Here is a 12645-nt window from a genome sequence, read left to right as displayed (position 1 = left end):
ATTTTACAGAAAAGATCTTCATTATGTCTACATCCTAGGCTTACTGAAGTTCTGAATATTGATCTTTAGAGGAATAAAGTTGTTTTGATTTATCAATATAGAAAAGCATTTTTTTAACTGATTCTAATTTCCTAGCTAGTAGGACTTGTTGCTTGAGATTGAAATACAGTGGTGCATTTTAATGAATCAATTAAATTGCTTCTTGGTACGGATTCAGTCAAAAGATTTTTATCCTGAGAAAATGTTTCAACTTTTTCCTACACTTGAATTTGTTTATTCATTTATTTGATAACTATATTTTGGTAAGTATTCTGGAAGTAACCAAGGAAAGAGTAGTCTGTTGTGCAAACCACTACTAATTAATCATGTTAATGTATCATGCATCCAGTACATATGCCAGGCCTTGTGCTGTCATATCATTTTTATGTGATCATTCTATATGCTGGTTAACGTTGTCATTACTTCCAATTTACAAATCAAGAAACTGAAACTTCACATGATAATATAAGTTGCTCCCACTATTAGAACTAAGAAATGGAAGAGACAAAAGGCAAAGCTCAACCCCAGTTAGGTAGTCTCTAGTGCATCAGCTGCTACCCACAGTGCTGTAGTGTTTCTGGCAAATACTGTGTCTTAAAGAAGCACGAATGTGATAAATGAAATAGAAGGAAACCTAAAGCATCCTTTAGGGAAAGAGGATAAAGAAGACCATCATGGACATAATATTTTAGCTGTCCTGTCCCTCCAGAGTTCCTTCATTAAGTCCAAGGAAACCTGGATCAATCGAGGGGGTTGTGCATCTAAGCAATAGAGGAGTATGTGAAAGGTACAGAGAAACTAAAAGCTTGTGAACACAAGTCCTTGTGAACACATAAGTCTTTATCCTAATGCACTGTCACACAGTTTTATCACATTAAACATGGCTTTCCTGCATTCTTGTATTTTCTTGCATGTTCTTTGTAGCTTTCATTGAATAGCTCAATTTTTTAAATTAGAAATTAAATACAAGTGAAATGATTTTCTTCCACTTCTAACATAAGATGCTCCTCAACCTATGCAGGTGTTATAACCTGATAAACCCAGGTTGATCAAAAATACCACAAGTAAAAAATGCATTTAATAAACTGAACCTACCTGACATCACCACTTAAAAACATACTACAGAACCTCAAGGGTTCAGTGTTATGATCACAAGGCTGACCGGGAGCTGTGATCAGCAACTGCTATCCTGCATCACAAGAGTATTAAGAGAATATTCTTCATAGTGCCAGCTCAGAAAAGATCAAAATTCCAAATTTGAAGTATAGTTTCTACTGAATGAGTATTGCTTTCACACTATCATAAAGTCAAAAAACTTAAGTAGAACAATCATAAATTAGGGATAATATGAATTAAATTACATAGAAACTATGACTTCAGTTATTGAACTACTTTTTTATTCAAATGTCCTTTAAAGATTACTAATTCTACTTCTCAGTGAAGAAGCTTCATTTAAAATTATGTTTCAACTGACTTTGCAGAAATATTGGAATAGGAAGGGAAGCCATGCATTTTCCGCTACTTGAAAAGCATAGACCTATCATCCTAAGGGAATTTACTCTGCTTTATAAACCACATTTTGAAAGTAGGGCCAGTTTTTGACAAATGGACCAAGAGTCTGTCCACCTTTGCAGCTCAGTACTTGGGATTCCACATTCAAGACATAGTTCCTTGAAGACACTTGTTTCTAATAGAAAACTATTGCACTAAAATTAAAAATATAGGGGCTGGGTTTGTAGTGGTAGAGCACTCGCCTAGCACGTGTGAGGCCCTGGGTTTGATCCTCAGCACCACATAAAAATAAATAAATAAAATAAAGGTATTGTGTCCAAGTACAACTAAAAAAAATAAATATTTTTTAAAAAAATTTAAAATATAATACAGATACAAGATACACTTTTGTATCAATTTTTAAAAAAAAGAAAGAAATTTTCACAAGGAGAACATTTACTGTCTCTTCATTACAGCTTCTGCAGACAGCTCAGCCTTGCAGAAAGAATGGTGGTTCTCGAATCCACTAAAGCAATTATGGCCAAAGTTGTGACCTTGTACTTTAGTGGTGATTTGCTTTAAATATTTCTCAGGCTTTTGCTTTACCCAAACCTGCTGGGAGAAAAATCAACATGTATGAACCATGATGTCTTAAACATTGTGTTGATGTCACTCCTTTATTTGCCAATTTAATAAGAGTGAATATACATTTAGGAAGCATGGTGTGCAGCTGGCTGTACTGATTAAAAACTTACAGGGACTGGGGTTGTGGCTCAGTGGTAAAGCGCTTGCCTAGCATGCATGAGGCACTGGGTCCAATTCTCAGCATCACATACAAATAAATAAAATAAAGGTCCATCAACTACTAAAAAAATATTTTAAAAAAAACTTACACAAGGGGCTGGGAGTGGAGCTCAGTGGTAGAGCACTTGCCTAGCATGTGCAAGGCCCTCAGTTCAACCCTCAGCACTGTAAAAACAAAAGAACAAAATAAAATAAACCAGCAATCAGTCATTTTATAAATTTGAAGCCTCAATATATTACTTTAAGTAGTAGGCCTATTTATGACACAAAACCCTAATAAGAGTGGTTTCAAAACATTAGGAGTTTATCTTCATTTCACATCCAAGAAGTCTATGTCCTGGACCCTTCAATCATAATGCCTTACTGCCCATGGCCCCAAGCCAGGCTGAGGCTGCAGATCTAGCCCATATTGTAGTCCAGGCTTTGAAAAAAAAGGATGGGAAGAAAGCTTAGATGGATGCCCCAACTTAGAACATTTTCTGGAATTTTCCACAGAGCACTTTAGTTTCCCCCTCAAGACCAACACTTATTTGATCAAATCTAACTGCAAAGGAGGCTGGTGGCAATGTGTCCTAAAAGTTGAGGTTCCTATTCCTGAGGAAGAAGAAAGGACACTAAAACGAAAAATGTTCCCCTTGCCATAGACAAGCTGATGAAATTATGAGGTGAGAAGTCTTACTAGATGACTGTGGACCCCACAATCTGAGTCTAGTTCTCATGGAAAATGTTAAGACCAATGGAGGAGGAGCCCCAAATTTTGAAACTCTAAGGGAAGGGGGTCCCCAGAAATGAGAAATTTTACTTGCTCTGGAAAGATAAACTGAAGCACATGATCTGCTGCAACTCTAACCTATGCTAACTCTAACAGAATGAAGAGGGGAAGTCAAGTCCAGCTCTTAATTCAGGACCCAAGGGTTTGCAGATAGCTAAGGCCATTTATCAAGAGGCCATTGACAGATTTGGGGTGAATACATTTCCAAAATACAAAAGAAAGGCATACTCTTTGCATTGAATTAGTCCTAAAATACACAAATACAAACATTGATTATTCCCCTGTATCTCGACTTTCATAAGCCTCTGAGATATGCAGATCAACATATCAACTTGTGCCAAAAACACCTTTACCTCCCTCTCTTCACATGTGTACAAACATATTCAAATATTCATGCATAAAGATAGGACTACTGTTTCCTGGGGCTTTGGGATATATGGTTCTTCTTTTGCAAAAATAAGATTTTTTATCAATATTATTTTATATATGTAATACACATACCAAAAACCCCTCCAAATGATTAGATACAGATCTGACTTATCCTTTCTAACTGATGCATTATATTCCATAAAACGTTACTCTTTAATTTATTAAACAAACTTTTTCCTGGTGGACAACAGAAATTCATTTACTAGTCAACTATGAAAGATTTGAGATGATAGATTAGAGGCAGCCAAAGTCTTGACCACTTCTCCAGGAGATTGAATCAGAGCAACAGGAAAGCAGCTGCATACCAAGGTGTGACTGTGGGAGAACGCTGAAGTTCAACAGTGGGCAGACAGAGACTTGGAGAAACACAGAAACCTTGGAGAGTGGAGCAGAGAGTGAAATAGAATGCCTAGCCTGACCACGTAGCTGTATGGGAAAGAACAGGGGCAATGGTAAAAGAAAGTGAGTTACATGAGTTGGTTTTATTCCACGGATGCAAGGATGCTTCACCATATGCAAATCAATAAACACAATACAGCACATAAAAGGAATCAGGATAAATATCACATGATCTTCTCAATAGATGGAGAACAAGTCTTTGATAAAATTCAATATCCCTTCATGATAAAAAAAAAAATCTCTAAATAATTAGGCATAAAAGGATCATACCTCAATATAATAAACTCTGTGACAAACCCATAGGCAACATCATAGTGAATGGGAAAAAACTAAAAGCATTTCCCCTAAAATCAGAAATAAGACAAGGTTGTCGTCTCTCTCCGCACTTAATATAGTACTTGAAATCTTATCAAGAGCCATTAGGCAAGAGAAAAATATAAAAGGGATACAAATAGAAATGATGAAGTCAAATTATTTCTGTTTGTGGAAAATATGATTCCCTGCTTAGAAAAGTTCCCAAAGACTTAGAAAACTGATCAAAAGACTCTCAGAACTGATAAACAAATTCAGAAAGGTAGCAGGATACAAAATCAACATACAAAAATCAATGGCTTTTCTCTACACCAACAATTAACTCACTGGGAAAAAAAATCAAGAAAGCAATCTCATTCACAATAGCCTACATACATATAGTAAGTAAGTAAGTAAGTTTTGGAATATACCTAACCAAAGAGGCAAAAGACCACTATGATGAAAATTGCATAACAGTGAAGAAAGAAATTGAAGCAGATACTAAAGATGAAAAGACATCTTATGTTCATGGATTAGAAGAATTAATTACTGTACTGCCAAGAGAGATCTACAGATTCGATGCAATCCCCATTAAAATACCAGTGACATTCTTCGAAGAAATAGAAAAAATTCTAAAATAGATACAGATGCACAAAAGACAATGAATAGTCAAAGCAATCCTGACTAGAAAGAACAATGCTGAAGGCATCATAATACCTGATCTCAAAACGTATTATAGATCCAAAGTAACAAAAACAACATGGTATTACCATAAAAATAGGCACATAGACTGATGGAATAGACTAGAGGACTTGGAAATAAACCCACATGTTTATAGCCAACTGACACTTGACAAAGTTACCAAAAACATACATTGGAGAAAAGACAGCCTCCTCAACAAATGGTGTTGGTAAAACTGGAAATTCATATGTAGAAGACTGAAAGTAGATCCTTCTAACCCTGTACAAAAGTCAACGCAGAGTGTATCAGAGAACTAAATGTAGACCCAATACTGTTTAATTACTAGAAGAAAACATAGGAGAAACACTACTGGATGTTGGCACAGGCAACAGTTTTCTAAATAGGACTCTAATAGCTCAGCAAACAAAAGCAAGAATTAACAAATCAGATTACATCAAATTAAAAGCTTCTGCACAGCAAAGAAATCAATCCATACATCAAATGACAATCTACAGAGTGAGAGAAGATCCTTGACAGCTCTTCATCTGCCAGAAGATTAATATCCACAATATATAAAGAATTCAAGAAAAACAAAAGAACAAGTAATCAAATAAATGGACAAATATTGTGAACAGACACTTATCTTAAAAGGGGGGGGGGTACAAATGGCCAATAACTATATGAAAAATATGCTCAACATTTTTAGCCATTATGGAAATGCAAATCAAAAGTATGTTGAGGGTTTGGGATATAGCTCAGGTGGTAGAGTGCTTGTGTCGCATGCACAAGGCCTTGGGTTCAGTCCCCAGCACCACACACACAAAACACACACACACACACACACACACACACACACACACACATTGAGATTTCATCTCAACTCAGAATGACCATTATTTAAAAAAAAAAAAAAAGCAAATGATGGCAAGGATGTAGAGGTAAAGGAACTCTTTGTTTACTATTGGTAAGAATACAAACTAGTATCATCACTATGGACAATAATTTAGAGGTTCCTCAAAAAATAAAAAATCGATCTATCATATGATCCAGCTATCCCACTCCCCAGTATATATGTCTGGGGGAAATGAAGTAGCATACAAAGGAGATATCACATACCCATGTTTATTGTGGCACTATTCACAACCGCCAAGATATGGAAAATGTGGTACATATGCACAATGAGTAATGCTCAGCCATAAATAAGAAGGAAATCATGTTATTTCTAGGAAAACAGATGGAACTAGAGGTCATCATGTTCAGCAAAATAATCCAAACATAGAAAGAAAAGTCTCATGTATTTTCTCTCATATGGGGTAACTAAAATAAAATAAAATGACCTAGAAGTAGAAGAGGGACTATTGAGGAAGAGAAAGGGATCTAGAAGGAGGGGGCTAGAGGGTATGGAAAGAGGATGGAAGTGATCAAAGCACCATTTATGCATATATAGAAATGTCACAGTAAAACCCATCAATTTTTAATAATTAAACTGTGTTCATGATTAAAATAAAATTAAAACATGAGCTATGGAACAAAAAGAATAAAAAAATTTAAAAGCAGTCAACTATATTAGGAAATTTCTTTTCTACAAAGACTGATAAACTCTAGTACTGTTACTATGCCCATTCTGAGAAACATCAAAATCTTTCTGTCTCCCTGAATTCACCAGTCATAACAGATTCAGTATTCCACTGATGATCTCCAAAGAGAAGAATACCATCACGCCATCAAAGGATGTGCAAGTATTAATTATATGACTGTACAGAACTATTTTTAAATTTTTGAACTCTAAGAATTTCACCAACAATGGCAAAGAGGACACTGCTGAGGTAAACATCAATCTTCCCATTGGAACTAAGCATTAAGTTAATTACAGTGACAATGCTGTGTTTTTAGTCTGCATAGAGGAGCTTGCGTTGTTAGTCAAGAGGAGAAAAAATTATCTAAAAACAAGAGCTCCAGGATAGAGATTAAATGGATACATTAAAAAATTACTAGTCATATCATCCATAAATAAGTAACAAGACAACCTACCACATGGTTCCTCGTCACTGATGTTGCGTAGCTGCACTAGAGCTATAAGTTATACAGGTTCTGCTAATGAAACTCATTCATAACTGTCTCCCTTCAGTTCAGTGAGTGCCTTAGTCACCAGCAGCTAGATTATCCTTGTCGTGCCAGGCCCCTTTCCAAGGCCTGAGGAATCTTCTTTAGCCTGGTCATGCTTGTAAGCCTCAATTGTAAGCACAGTGAGTAATTGAGGATCCCAATGCAATCCCAATGCCTAACAGCTCACACCTGTGTCCCAGGTGCTGTTTCAAAGCACTCCACACATTCTCTTTTTGAAAACTCCACAACTGTCTCAGTCTGTTTTCTGATGCTGTACCAGAGTACCAGAGATTGGGTAATTTACAGATAATAGGCTCAAGGTTCTAGAGGCCAGGAGAGCATGGCACCAGCATCTGGAGAGGGTTTTTGTGCTGTGTAATCCCATGATGGAAGGTGGAATGGCAAGTCAACATGTACACGAGAGGAAGAACACCAAACCTATCCTTTTATCAGGAGCCCATTCCCACAATAACAGCATTCATCCATTCCCTCAAGACCTAATCACAACTTAAAGGTCCCACCTTTTACTACCACCACTGTGGCAAGTAAGGTTCAGCAAAACATTTTCAGGGACATTCAAATCCTGACAACCACCCTATAAAATGGCCACTAAGCATTCATTGTGTGCCTAAGCACTGCTGCGTGCCTGGAAGTACATGAAGAAAGTATCGAATCTTAAAGAGGTTACATTCTGCCTCAGAAGCTAAAATCAAAATAAGAAAAAGAGAGCAGAACAAGCTGGCACAATTTAATTAAATTATGTGACAATAGCTACAAGTGCAAGAGGGTTTTAGAGACATGAATCTCTGAAAGACTAGAGTTGTCTTCATTTTTTTAAAATGAAGGTATTTTCAATTTGAAATGCTTATAAATTCTGTTTTGTGAACAGAGCAAGATGATTTCTCTAAAGATCTATTATTCTTCATTTGATGGCTTTCGTTTTAGACTTTGAAATACAGCAAAAAAATTAGATTGATAAAATTATTAAGAGAATGCCTAAACATTGTATAGATGATTCTTGAGATACTCTTGGCAAGCCTGTGTGAATCTGCTAAAGGGTTCACAGTCTATGCTTTAGTTTCCTAATAAGAATAGTTTCTCAATAAAAGGATTAAAAAATCACACATATTCTTGGGCTCCCTAGATGCTGCTGTCCCCCTGGATTATCTATTCAGCTGATTAAACATTATATTATTCTTAATCCGTTTAATAGATCAAAATACTAACTTTCTACCTGCCTCTGACCTTTGAATCAGAAGGATAGCTTTACAAATCATTGCTCCCCAGATATATAAATCTATACCATCAAAATCATAGATCCTGAAAGACTACATTTGCTTGAAGTCCCTGATAGGAGTGCAAGACAAGTACTCTATCTCTTTCCTGGATTTTCAGAATGGGTTGGATGTGGAATTAAGTGAACCTTCATTCAGTCCACTGAGCCCATTTGGTAGTTGACTACACACCAGCTCATTCAGTAGTTGGGGCCCAGAGTAAGTTCACAGGGATTTGTTGGCTTAAAATCCATCTCTTGCTTTGGCTCCTCTATGTATTAAGTTATTTATGGAGACATTTTCTAGCAACGACTATATGAATACATTTTTAGAAAAGTTATTTTGTCTGTAGCTTTAAAATTGGAATGCCATCTCTTTTAACAAGGAAAGACGTCCAAATTTCTAAAATATTGGAAAAGATTCATTTGGAAAGTTGATGAGCATGTGTTGCCCATTCCTCATAAAAATCATTGTAGATAAAGCAGTGTGTCAGAATTTGCCTTCACCCAGATACTGGAAAATGCAAAGCCTGCATGCAATAAGGATTAAGGTGCTAAAACTTTCTTTAGGAAATGCAAACCCAGGGCAGTGAAGTTGATATAAAAAAAGAAAAAGCCAGGTGCAGTGGGGCACACCTATAATCCCAGTGGCTCAGGAGGCTGAGTGATGAGGATCACAAGTTCAAGGCCAGGCTCAACAACTTAGCAAGGTCCTAAGCAACTTACTGTGACCATGTCTCAAAATAAAAGGTCTGGGGATGTGGCTTAGTGGTCAAGCACCCCTAGAGGGAGGGAGGGAGGGAGGGAGGGAAGAAAGCAAGGAAGGAAGGAAGGAGGGAGGGAGGGAGGAGAGATATGATGGAATGTAATGGGACACATTAGTGGTACCACAGAAGTTGCTGTTGTCATTCAGTGACAAAGAAGAGCAGGTCACTCAGCACCCTATTTATTCACCGTATGTGATTTTCCAGGATTGCAAAGAGAAGCTGCATCTCAGAGAGGCCAATGCAGAGAGACAGGAGGGAATGTATGTACCCAGCTTCTACTCAACTCTTATTTCCTCATTGCCAACCTTTAGCTCAAAGGGAAGTAACTCCCTCACGTGTCCAAGGAGTGGCACCTGGGCCCCTGGAAGCCGTTCAGAAAGGCAAATACAACATCCATGTGAAATTTTACAAAGTCAAAAGTGGAAGGCAACAGGTGCCCCAAAAGAAGCAAGAAAGACAAAGACCTAAAGAAATCTCAGGAAGCCTTCCTTGCAGCTAAGGGGTGATCACATGACCTGACATGGCTTAATCTAAAGGTCTCCCACAAGACTCCCCACCTCCCAGAGGTTCCACAGCATCTCCCAATAGCACCACCGTAGGGCCAAGTCTTTAATATGTTAGCCTTACTTCTGTGGTTTTATAGTCTTCCTTCCTTCCTTCCTTCCTTCCTTCCTTCCTTCCTTTCTTCCTTCCTTTTCTTTTTTCTTTCCTTCCTTACTTCATTTTCTCTCTTTCTTTCTTTCAGAAAATAAATGGCACTTCACAATATTTGGGGGAAAAAAAGAGCTTGGGAGTAACAAAACTGAGAATGAAAGAGAGTTGATAAATCAGGAAGATTTAAGAAAGAGAAGAAAAATAGCACCACTTCAAGTGGATAGAAGTTTATGAAATATGAATCTGCTGAGCAGCTCATTTGAGCAAAATATGCAGTTTACAAAGTTCTTATGTGTCTTGAAGTCAATTATATCCTTCCTTCAGTTCAGTAGAGAACACAAAGAAAGAATTGTTATTCTAACTCAATTGTGAACAATAAGAACTGGTTGGGAAGGTGAAACGCAATCAGATCATGAGCAGACAGCTAAGCCAGGGGATTCTGAGCAGAGACACTCATGAATCCTATTAAAATAGGCATAATTCTACAGATGGAGGTTCTAAAAAAAATGCCTAAGAGGAATGAGTAACTCTGTAATGCTCTCACAATATTGACATAAAGTATGAAGAAATAGAAGGGCATATGTTGGAATGTATAAAGTTAACACAAGTAACCCTCAACTCAAAATTCAACAGGACATTTATGAAAGGTGAAAGACAATGGCAAATGTTGGAGAACAAGTTCCAGAATGGTACACCATGGAGCCTAAATAACTATTCTAGGCTGCAGCATCAAACAAGATGATGGCCCCAAGAGTAATGTGTTAGGGTTCTCCAGAGAAACAGAACCAACAGGAAGTAGATGTACATGTAGATGTAGGCAGTCTTGTAGATGTAGATATAGATGGAGGCATAGACATATAAGTCTATGGAGATATGAAGAAATTTATAAAAAGGCACTGGCTCATACCCTTATGGAGGCTGAGAAGTCCCATGTTCTGCTGTCCTTAAGTTAGATGCACAGGATCACCCATGGTGTTGTTCCACTCCAAGCCTACAAAACTGAGAACCAGCAATGTAAGGTCTAGGTCTAGTCCAAGTGCAGGAAAAGAGCTTGAAAGCAGTTGAGCAGTGAACAAATTTTCCCACACCCCACATTTTGTTCTTTTCAGGCATCCAACAAATTGATGCTCAACCACGCTGGGGAGAGACATCTATTTTATTCAGTCAATTCATTCAAATATTATTCTCATCCTGAAGTACACTCACAGACACACTCAGAATTATGTTTAAACAGATATTTGGGTGCCTCGTGGACCAGTCAAGTTAACACATAAAATTAACCATCACAGGGGCTGGGGTTGTGGCTCAGCGGTAGAGTGCTCGACTGGCGCATGCAAGGCCCTGGGTTCGATCCTCAGCACCACATGAAAAAATAAAATAAATAAATTAAATAAAGGTATAAAAAAATTAACCATCACAGACAATAAAAGAGCCTTTTAAACAGTAAGAAGAGGACAGGGACAGATCCATGCTCAGCCTGGTGGCGCAGTAATGAACAGCATGTGAAAATAAAGAGGGAGTGAGTAAGCAGAGAAAGAGAGGATCATCTGAGATATGACACTAAGCAAGTTCTTTAACCTCTGGAAGCTTAAATCTTCCTTTATAGAAATGTAACCATTTCATATATCTTCTGATGGAAGTAAAAACTTCTACCTCAGAATTTTTAGGATTAAGTCATGTCTATAAACACTTAGCATAAGAAGGTACCTATGCGACCCACCGGCAGAACAGGAGCAGCCGCCTGCTGAGAGGCTGAGCCGCCCCCTCCCCCTGCGCCGGCATAGTAGAGGGAACTGGGACCAGACACAGAGCAGGCCCAGCGGCCTGCTGAGGGGCAGAGCCGCCCCCCACCCCCCTCGCCTGCCAGGTAGGGGAAGGGTGACCACCGACAGAAAAGGCCCAGTGGCCCCCGGCGGGACAGAGCTTCCAATCACTCCTGCAAGGTAGGCGGGCCTGCGACCCACCGGCAGAAGAGGAGCAGCCGCCTGCTGAGAGGCTGAGCCGCCCGCTCCCCCTGCGCCGGCATAGTAGAGGGAACTGGGACCAAACACAGAGCAGGCCCAGCGGCCTGCTGAGGGGCAGAGCCGCCCCCCACCCCCCTCGCCTGCCAGGTAGGGGAAGGGTGACCACCGACAGAAAAGGCCCAGTGGCCCGTGGCGGGACAGAGCTTCCAATCACTCCTGCAAGGTAGGCGGGCCTGCGACCCACCGGCAGAAGAGGAGCAGCGGCCTGCTGAGAGGCAGAGCCGCCCCCTCCCCCCCGCGCCTGCAAGGTAGTCGGAACTGAGACCACCATCAGAACAGGTCAGACCTGCAACCGAGAGACAGAACAGGCCCAGTGGCCTGAGGAAGGGTAGAGCCACCCCCCCCCACGCCTGCAAAGTAGGCGGACCTGCGACCCACTGGCAGTAGAGCCCCAGAGGCCTGCAGAGGGGCAGTGCCGCTGCCTGCGCCTGCAAAGTAGGCAGAACTGCGACCACCGACAGAACAAGCCTAGCGGCCCGCAGAGGGACAGAGCCGCCGCCCGCGCCTGCAAGGTCGGCGGACCTGCTACCGACTGGCAGAGCAGGCCCAGCGGCCTGCCGGCGTGGTAGGCACATTGCCCCAATTGGAGGAGGGGCAGAGCCGCCGCCCGCGCCTGCGAGGGAGACTTTGCAACTATACAAGACCAATATAAATATATAGGGGGAAAATTCAATAGCACAACAGTTTCACCAAGAAGAAAGGAACGCAAACAGTATGAAGAGACAAGGAAAGAAAGGACCACAAGCATTGCAGGTCAACTCAACGTTAGAAGAGGTAATAGCTGCAGCTGATGGAATGTCAGATAAAGAATTCAGGATATACATGCTTCAGATGATCTGGAGTCTCAAGGAAGACATCAGACAGCAAAATCAGACAATGAAAGATCACTTCAACAATGAATTACATAAACAAATC

The sequence above is a fragment of the Marmota flaviventris genome, chromosome 15 (assembly GCF_047511675.1).
Source record: "Marmota flaviventris isolate mMarFla1 chromosome 15, mMarFla1.hap1, whole genome shotgun sequence".
Lineage (NCBI taxonomy): Eukaryota > Metazoa > Chordata > Mammalia > Rodentia > Sciuridae > Marmota > Marmota flaviventris.
Note: the sequence above shows the minus strand (reverse complement) of the source record.